The sequence below is a fragment of the Choloepus didactylus genome, chromosome 2, assembly GCF_015220235.1.
Source record: "Choloepus didactylus isolate mChoDid1 chromosome 2, mChoDid1.pri, whole genome shotgun sequence".
Classification (NCBI taxonomy): domain Eukaryota; kingdom Metazoa; phylum Chordata; class Mammalia; order Pilosa; family Megalonychidae; genus Choloepus; species Choloepus didactylus.
In genome coordinates this window covers 22,619,255-22,629,142 of record NC_051308.1, presented here as the reverse complement: position 1 = coordinate 22,629,142, position 9,888 = coordinate 22,619,255, and the positions used below count along the sequence as shown (strand labels likewise).

Sequence of the window (9,888 nt, the reverse complement as noted above, 5' to 3'; positions counted from 1 at the left end):
GCAAAATCTATATTTTCTGTAGCACACTATATAATTTAACTCGTATGCTCAGTTTATTCAAACGCCATAATTACACAGAACTTTGAATAGGGAATGATATCTGGTTGGTTTGTACAGGTTAATGTGAATCCCTGATACATCCCAGAGTAATTTAGACAGAGAATAAAAATGTATTTGCAAAGCCCCCTTGAGGGACTCGGGAAAAATATGAAACTATTCAACTTCCCCACCTGGGGAATTCCTTATATTCTCACAAGCATTGGGAACTACCAATTTAGAATGCTGAGCCCTTTCTTGGGACGTGCCTTTATGAAGCTTGTGACCGCAAAGGATAGGCTAAGCCTATATAATTGTTCATATAAGGTCACCCCCAGAGAACCTCTTTGTTGCTCAGATGTGGCCTCTCTCTCTAAGCCTTCCCCCTCACATGGGACATGACTTCTAGGCAATGTGGGACATGACTTCTGGGGATGAGTCTGGATCTGGCATCACGGGATTGAGAGACCCTTTTGGACCAAAAGGGGAAGAGAAATGAAACAAAATAAAGTTTCAGTGGCTGAGAGATCTCAAATGGATTTGAGAGGATATTCTGGATATTCTTATGTGTTACACAGATATCCCTCTTTAGTTTTTAGTGTATTGGAAAAGCTAGAAGGAAATACCTGAAACGTTGAACTGCAATCCAGTATCCTTGATTCTTGAAGACAATCATATAACTATATACCTTATGTGGTGTGACCATATGATTGTGAAAACCTTGTGGCTCACACTCTTTTTCCAATGTATGGACAGATGAGTAGAAAAATGGGGACAAAAAGTAAATTAATAATGGGAAGCAGGGGTATGGGATGTTTGGGGTGCTCTTTTTTACTCTTATTTTTATTTTTATTCTTATTTTTTATTTTTGGAGTAATGAAAATGTTCAAAAATTGATTGTGATGAATGCACAACTATATAACGGTACTGTGAGCAACTGACTGCACACTTTGGATGACTGTATGGTATGTGAATATATCTCAATAAAATTGAATTTAAAAAAAGTTAACTTCTGTTGTGGATAAATTTCCTCTAGCCTTTGCAAGATTCTTACACTATCGATTATCTGTTCTTTTCCTGTATTTACCTTCTCTCCTTTGTTAATGATTTCACTCCATCAGTTTTTAAACAGTCTCAAGTCATGATCATCTTTGAAAATATTTCTATTTACCACTTACTCCTCCAGCTATTGCCATATCTCCTCTCTTTTAGACAAAATAATCAAAATAATTGTTGTATTGTCTCAAGTCACTATTTTCATTTCTTCCCCTTCCAAAACTCAATCCTCTTCAATTTGGCATCTATCCTTTTCATCCTGAAAAGCTCTCTTCTATTGACTTTGATGACCCTATACACTGTTGGTTTTATCTGGCCACTCCCCATGCTTCTTTGCTGCTTCATCTTTCTCTTCATAACCTTTGAAATGAGAGGGCTCCTCAAGAATTGGCTATAGGTCCACCTCTATTTTCACTCTATATTCTTTCTTTAGGCAAGCTCATGTCTTTATATACCATCCAGGCATCAGTGAGTTCCAACTTGTATATATATAGTCCAGACCTTTTCTTTTGAGTTCCAGTACCAACTGCAGTTGCCTATTTGATATTTCTTTATGGAAGCCTGAAAGTACACCAAACTCAGCATGTCCCAAACCAAATTTATTCTCTTCCCTTCCAGACCTAGGTATCTCTCAGTCTCCCACCTCTCAGTGAATGGCACTACCACCCATTAGAAAACTAAGAACCAATCCTAGTACTGCATTCTTCTTTGCCATCCCTTTTAGTACATCATCAAGCCCTCTCATTTAATTCTTACATAACTTCTACGTCATCCACTTCTGTCTCTACCACCTGTACTGTAGACCAGACTCTTATCTTCTTTTACCTAGACTACTACTAGAGCTTTCTAACTGACCCTTTCCCCATAAACAATATGGACCTTCAATCTGTTCTTCACACCACAGTCAGAGCAAGCTTTTCAAAGCCTAACTCTGTTCATTTCATTCTCTAGCTTAATACCCTGCAATGAACTTACATTGCTCCCAAGATAAGGACCAAAGTTCTTAATGTGGTCTGTAAGCCCATGCGGTCTGGCCCCAGGCCCATCTCACAGACCCTGCTTGTCTCACTCTGCACTCCAGCTACACCATCCTCATTGTAGTTCTTCACTGCGAGTCTCATAGCACTCTCTATTTTCCCTTCATTGCACTTATCACCATTATCACATATTTATTTTTTTCAGAACTTGATTATCTGTCTCCCCCAAATCAGGTCCAAAATCACATATATTTTGTTCAATATTTATCCCGAAGCTTCTTGCTTAATGGCAAACACATAGTAGGTGTTCCACAAACACATGTTGGATGAATGTCTTAGTTGAGATACTAGATTTGTGATTCATCAAATAAAACTATAGGAATGAAGGAACTCACCTAGAATGGGAAGAGAAGTGGGTAAAAGAAAGACACTGGAGTGAGCTAACATTCACAGGTGACCAAGGAAGACCATGTTTAAACATGAAGGAAATAAAACCAACATGGAATACTTTAAGTAGCTCTGGAAACATAGCTCCTTAGCACTGGTTATTTCTTTCCCCAATTTTATTCATTTCTCCTGATAAATTAATGGAACTGAACATGAAATTTCTTACAGTTATAATGTTATCCTCACTTTATGAAGGCGAGAATAGCTTCATAGCCTAGGGATAAAGTACTGTGCCAGTTTGCATGTATTATGTCCCCCCAAACACCATTATCTTTGATGCAATCTTGTGTGGGCAGACATATTAGTGTTGATTAGACTTTAATTCTTTGAGTGTTTCCATGGAGATTGCCCCACCCAACTGTAGGTGATAATTCTGATTAGATCATTTCAATGGAGATGTGGCCCTGCCCATTCAGTATAGGCCTTGATTAGTTTACTAGAGCACTATATAAGGTCAAACAGAAGAAGTGAGCTTGCTACAGCCAAGAGGAACACTTTGTAGAATGCACAGGCGCTGAGATAGGAGCTGCAAATGACAGTTTGAAGACGGCCGCTGAAAGCAGACTCTTGCTCCGGAGAAGCAACTGAGAGTGACATTTTGAAGAGGAGCTACAGCCTAGAGAGGAACGTCCCAGGAGAAAGCCATCTTGAAACCAGAACTCCAGAGCAGACGCCAGTCACGTGACTTCCCAGCTAACAGAGGTTCTCCAGACACCATTGGTCATCCTTCAGTGAAGGTACCCGCTTACCTTGGATACTTTATGTCCTTAAGACTGTAACTTTGTAACCAAATAACCCCTCTTTATAAAAGCCAATCCATCTCTGGTGTTTTGCATTCCAGCAGCATTAGCAAACTAGAACAAGTACCAACTTCACTTCTTTTCATTAAACAACAATTGTCCTTGATTCTCCCTCCTTAGGTCCCCTGTGTTGATTTGAAGTGTTATGGACCGCAGAAAAGGCCATATTCTTTTAATCCATTCCTGTGGGTGCAGACCTGTTGGGGTGGGGGGGCTTTTGGTTAGGTTATTTCAATTTGAGATGTGATGCAGCCCATTCAAGGTGGGTCTTAATCTTTTCATTGGAGTCCTTAATGAGAAGATAAAGGACACAAAAAGTTGAGAGAGTATAGAGAGAAAAGCCCCCAGAGGAGCTGAGAGAGGACACCACTGAAGCCAGAAGCTGAAAGTCATGTAATCTGGGAGAGAAGGACCAGCAGACGCCGACATGTGCCTTCCCACATGATAGAGGTGTCCCAGATGCCAGCGTCCTTTCTCCAAAGAAAGTATCATCCTGTTGATGCCTTAATTTGGACTTTTTCACAGCCTTAGAAGTGTAAATTTGTAAGCTAATAAATCTGCATTGTAAAAGCCAACCCATTTCTGATATATTGCATGCCGGCAGCTTTAGCAAACTGAAACATCCCTGAAGCATCATTCCTTCTGCAATTGGCAGTACAAGTGTGTTGTCACTTTTATGCCAGGTGTAAAATCTTCACTTTCTGAGAGGCTGATAGGAGTGAGGTAAAGGACCCATCTGGGTGAAGCAGACTGTGCAAAGCCTTCCTCTGCTTACTGAAAGCCAGTCTTCAGTCATCCACCTCCCTTCCCTTGAGAAGGACAGTTTAAATATCACAATAACAAGGAAGGAAAAACAACAAGGGAGGAATAAAGAATTCTACAAAAGGGTTATAAAATACAGGACATCCAGTTAAGTTTGAATTCAGATAAATAACAAATAACTGTTTTTAGTATTTATATAGCCCAAACATTGCAAGGACATTTTTATACTAAAAATTTATTCATTGTTTATCGTAAACTCAAAATTAAATGGGCATGCTGTAGTTTTATTTGCAAAATCTTATAACCCTAACCAAAATCCACACATTCATTCAGTCAATAGATATACATTGAGTGCCATCTGTGGGCCAGTCTCTTTTCTGGCTGCTAGGACTCAGCAATAAACAAGAATCCCCCATGGACACTTCAGTCCACAATGAAAACTAAACCTAGGTGTCTGTGGAATCTGACAGGCTGCACTGCCTGAGGGGTGGTCCCAGCCCACCACTCTGCACTTGAATACCTTAAGTGACAAAGAGCTCACCTAACTGTATGGTTTAGTTGTCAAAAAATTCTTTTCTTAGAAGAATGGAGAGTCACACCAAAAAATTAACAGTGATCATCTTTGGGTTTGGGAATTTGAAGATTTTTATCTCTTCTACTTCTCTTCATTTGCCACATTTTCTAAACGGGTACATATTACTTGTAAAAACAGTATAGATTGTTCCACCAACTCAGGTTGCCAACATAGCCATTCTTTAAGTTATTTTTCCACAAATGATTCAAGGCCCAATCTGCATCATTAACAGAAGGACCATTATCTACTTCTGAAATGCCCCTTAGTCCTGAATTATCCGGGGATTTAAGCAGTTCTGCCGGGGGCGGGGTGCGGGGGGGCAGGTAGATAGATGTCTTCACCGAAGGAGGGCAAGAGCTGGAGTCTGCTCAACTGCTAAAAAAAGTCACAGTCTCTGTTGCAAGTATGTCCTGCACCTGCTCCAGGGGTAGAATTTGAGCCACTAAAGTGAACAGACATACACACAGGCCTCAGAGGCTCTCTGCAAGAGGGTCAAAAGAGGGTCAACACATTCCTTCAAGGCTAAAATAACCAAGCGTGCCCCTGCGTCTGCAGCATTTAGAGTCTGTATCTTTCTATTGCCACAGTCACCTTCCAGGGGACCAGTTGGCTTCATGGTGCTGAGACATGGCTGGTTCTGGGTGCCCAACCCCCTCACTGGTCCACCATCTCAGTCTCCTCCCCCTCAAGGAATCCAGAGGTCTGGCAGCTTTTCTTTTATAATACACAAAACACAAAGGATCTGATCATACTCCCTTTGTCTACCCAAGTGAGGCTATTGCCCACCCCACCCATTTATAAGCAGCAACCCTCTGATCCCAGCGTGTTCTTACCCTCCCAAGGGATTCCCTGTCAGCCTTTCCAGGGAGACCAATGCCAGTCATTGAAGAATGGGCAGTTTCCTTCCAGAATCCAAAGGTAATTTTCAGGATCTTCATTCAACAGAGAAAAGAGAAAAGTACAAATATAATCTTAGAATGCATCTCACCACATTCAAAGAGGACACATTAAAAAAAATTTTAAATCATATTAACCCCATATCTCACCATTCACCTCAGAGGACCTGATATGGATTTCTTAAATTCCATGTTTCTCTCATTATCTTCACCCATACTAAGTGTGATGGTTTGGAGTTGTACATACCCCAGAAAAACATGTTCTTAAACTTAATCCACACCTGTAGGTATGAACTCATTATACGATTATAAGTAGGATCTTTTGATCGGGTTACTTCAGCCAAGGTGTGGCCCATGTCAGTCAGGATGGGTCTTCACCCCATTTCTGGGGGCCTTTATAAGCGAAATGAAATTCCGACAGAAAGAAAGCCAGAGTGAACAGCCAGAAGCTGAACATCAGTGGGACCCGGAAGAGAAGGGGGAGACCATGATGCCTCCATGGCCATGTGCCTTGCCATGTGACAAGCTAAGGACCAAGATCACCAGCAGCCAACCCCAGAATTTCCCAGTCTTCAGGGAGACAGCATCACCTTGATGATGCCTTGATTTGGGCTTTCTCTTCACCTCAAAACTATGAACAAATAAATTCCCATCGCCTGGTATTTGCTTTAGCCTCCAAGGAAACTAAAGCTCTATGTAACTCATAATAGTAAAGTCACCCATTTGGACTAATTTTTGATATTAGAAATTAAGCTGATCAGACCAAGATAATGTGTCCTAAACCAAAAATTTTACCAAAAACAATTCATTTTTTAAATAATATTTTATTTCATTGGTTTGGGTATGGTCTCTTTTGCCTAAACAATTCATAACTATCCACATACAATTTTTTAAAGTTGCCTTAATCAGACTTTTCATCGCGATCATAACTGGTAGGAAGATTCTTCAGTTTGTCACAGGCCACAGCTAACATTTTTATAAGAATGAATCAAAATGATAACTAAATAACATAAGCCCAAATCTCACAATGCTTAAGTCATAATATTTTAGTGTAGTAAGCGGTGCTTAAAGATGATTAATAAGGATGCTTTTATTCTACATCCGAGGAAACTGGGACACAGAGAGGCTAAAGGAACAGTCATACAACTACCTTGTAGTCCATTCCACAACAGCCAGCACTGAGGGTGAGAAATAAGGGTCAATAAATTGAACATCGTGGGGTTCACAGTCAGTGTTGAAACTACCGAACCTGGATCTCCTCACTCCCAGGACAAAACTGTTTCCTTCCCAGGAAGTCAGGCTGTTGGAATGGCCTTTTCTCACTTTAGGACACTGAAGTTAAATATCATTAGCATTAGCAACCACCTTCCAAAGGTCTCTTGCCTTGAGAGTTTCACTTACCATCCTGTGTATGTGTAAAGGGTCACTAATCCACCAATAGAATAACAGCCTCTGTTTGAAAATAATGAAGATTTAGGAAATAAATTATTTCCAAAGTCACACAAATAACACTCAATCCAATGGTATTATCAAATTCCCACATGACTTTGAATGCTCTCTCCTTCATTTCAAGCCACTGCTAAATTATCTATGCCCTGGAGCATGAAAATGCAGTGCATAAATCAAAAACAAGCAAGGCTTTTTTTTTCTCTTTCTGTGCTATTGCAGAAATGTCAATTTGCCACATCATTTAGCAGCAGAGAAGAAAGCTGCAGATGGGTTGGGAGAAGAATGAGCAATGAGGCTAATCACTTGAGGAAAAAATGTCAAATTTTTGGCCAAAGTGAATTGCTCACAGTTTCAGGGAAAGGTGTTAACTTGTAGATAAAGTGTGGGGCCAGAAGAACTCTCTTTCCTTCCCAAAGAGTTTCAGTTTTGATTTCAATTGTAATTACCTCTAATTCTCTTCCCACCACTTGTACTTCCTTGTACTCCCTTTTATTTGTCTCTTTCCCCACAAAATTGATGGCATCCATAAAAAATATTTTAGTGACAAAGATGGAAATGATTTACAGGCATGGTCTTCTCCTTGATGTGGGAGTAAGAAAAGGAGTATACTTTGGGTGAGAGATCTTCATTTCCAAAATTCCATCTTTGATCTCTTAGAAGTTGAGCCCCCCAAATCCATGTTTGTTTCTACTGTTGCATCAGTAAACTCTGTACTACAATCATACCACTTGGCTATTCATGATTGTTCTTTAAAGAAAGACATTAAGGTTTCCTATTTCCATGCAACAAACTACCCCAAAACTTGGTGCCCCAACCAACCATTTCATTGGCTCACCATTTTGCAATCTGGGCTGGGCTCCCTGGACAGTTCTTCTGCATCACTATAGAATAGTTGCATTTTGCTGTGGGTTGGCTGGGGGCTAGGCTCAGCTGCAACATTTTTGACAGGAATTTCCTCCTTCAGTATAATTTCAGAGCCTCATCCTCTCCACTCCCCAGCAGAGTAGACTGATTTTTATGACTCAAGGTTCCCAAGACAGCAGAGTTCCAAGAGGAGAAGCTCTAACCAGCAAATGCTTCTCAAGCCTCTGCTTGCATCAAGCTTGGTGTAATGGTTAAGTTCATGTGTCAATTTGGCCAGGCTATGGTGTCCAGTTGTTCTGTCAGGCAAGCACTGGCCTGATTGTTACTGTGAGGGTATTTAATGGATTTAAATCATTAGTCAGTTGATTGCCTCTATGGCTGATTACATCCACAATCAACAAAGGAGATTGCGTTTAGCAATGAAAGAAGTTTATCTAATCAGTTTATGGCCTTGAAGGGAGAACCAATAATCTCAGTGGTCAGAAAGCAGAATTTCTATCTCTACTTCAGCCAGCCAGCTTCTGGAGAATTTATCAAAACCATCATCGGCATTCCCAACCTGTGGTTTTGCCCTACAGAATTTGAATTTGTCAATCTCCATGGCTGCATGAGCCAATTCCTACAAAAAAAAAAAAAAATACATACACACACACACACACATACACGCACAAATATATATATACACATATATAATCTTTTGGGTTCTGTTTCTCTGGAGAACCCTAATACACTTGTGTGTGTGTGTATGTGTGTGCAATAGCTAAAAGCAAAGGACTAGCCTACTGTGTAGAGATTACAGGACTGTACTCTGTTGCACTTACTCAAAAAGTATGTGGGGATTTACAATTGCTTGCATTCTTTCACAAAAATAGGTATCGCATGTCAAATACTAGGTAAGCATCTAATTTATTTCTACAGGAAAAGTGTTCAGATAACAGGGACGGAATAAACAGTGAGGCACCTTCATCTGTAAATAGCGTTCAATTAGTGGACTCTGGACCAGCCCTGAATTTAGGTAGTCTTCATCATCACCCTTCTTTGAGGTAGGTGTCATTATCCTCATTCTAAATTTAAAGAATGGAGTGTCAGAGTTGAGAATTGAGGGGCCCGTCCTGCTCCTGAGCTGGAGCTCATAACTTTAGTCACTTTAAAATCCTGTTAATCTGGGGCCTCTTCAGTTATTAAATGCTTCACCTGTTCCTCCTTGCCCTTCAACGTGCTCAAACTTGGACTTGATGCACATTTCACATGAGCCTACTTTGTGCTCAGCCACATAAAATCTGACTCATCTTTACAACCATCTTGTTACTATGAGCCTTTTAGCCTCACAAAGCTTTAGTCACACGCGGGACAATACCAAACAAGCCCTGCGCCATGTGGTAACGTTCCTAAGTAGGTCCCAGCAGCACCTCTGCCAGGTGAGTTAGGAACACGACGGCTCACGACCGAAGCCGGTGTGTCAAGTAAACCATGACCCTTAAATTGCTGCAGGCCAAAGCCCTTGTTTCCTCCACCCTCCCTGCGGACCTGGTCTGAACCTGCACGTCTCGGTCGTCTCTCAGAAAGAACAATAGCTTGGGACTCCCGGTGACAGTGCGCGCCCTCACGCAAGCGGGGCACGCCCTATGTAGCATAACCTACACTACCCTCAGTGGCTTTCCAGCCTTAAGTTTAAGGATTAAGACCTAGGTCCCAAACCCTCTGCACTGTTTCCCCTCCGACAGCCCAGGCCATGGCGCTCACTCACGCTAAACGCGCCGAGCGCTGCAGCTTAACCCCCGGCGCCACGCGCAGGCGCAGAGGGGGCTCAAAGGCAGCGCGTCCTAATACACTTTTAATCATTCATCTGCCAGTTCAGTGTCAAAGTAGGAGAAGCATCAATGCCAGGTGGGATACACATTCCACTGGGAGTCTCCAAAGTAATAGTATATCAAAATAGTAAAACAAAATTAAAATTAAATATTTTTAATAAAGTTTTCTTTAAATAGTTTTCACAATAATAGTAGCACGATTATTATGAAAAATAA

General features: G+C 41.0%; 1 non-coding gene across 1 annotated transcript; it reads right to left on the bottom strand.

The window, feature by feature from the left end:
* Positions 1-9,591: 9,591 nt before the first annotated feature.
* Positions 9,592-9,681, bottom strand: LOC119528390. The gene has a single exon (XR_005215691.1). It is a non-coding gene; the product is annotated as a small nucleolar RNA SNORA76 (small nucleolar RNA).
* Between the last annotated feature and the right edge of the window lie 207 nt (positions 9,682-9,888).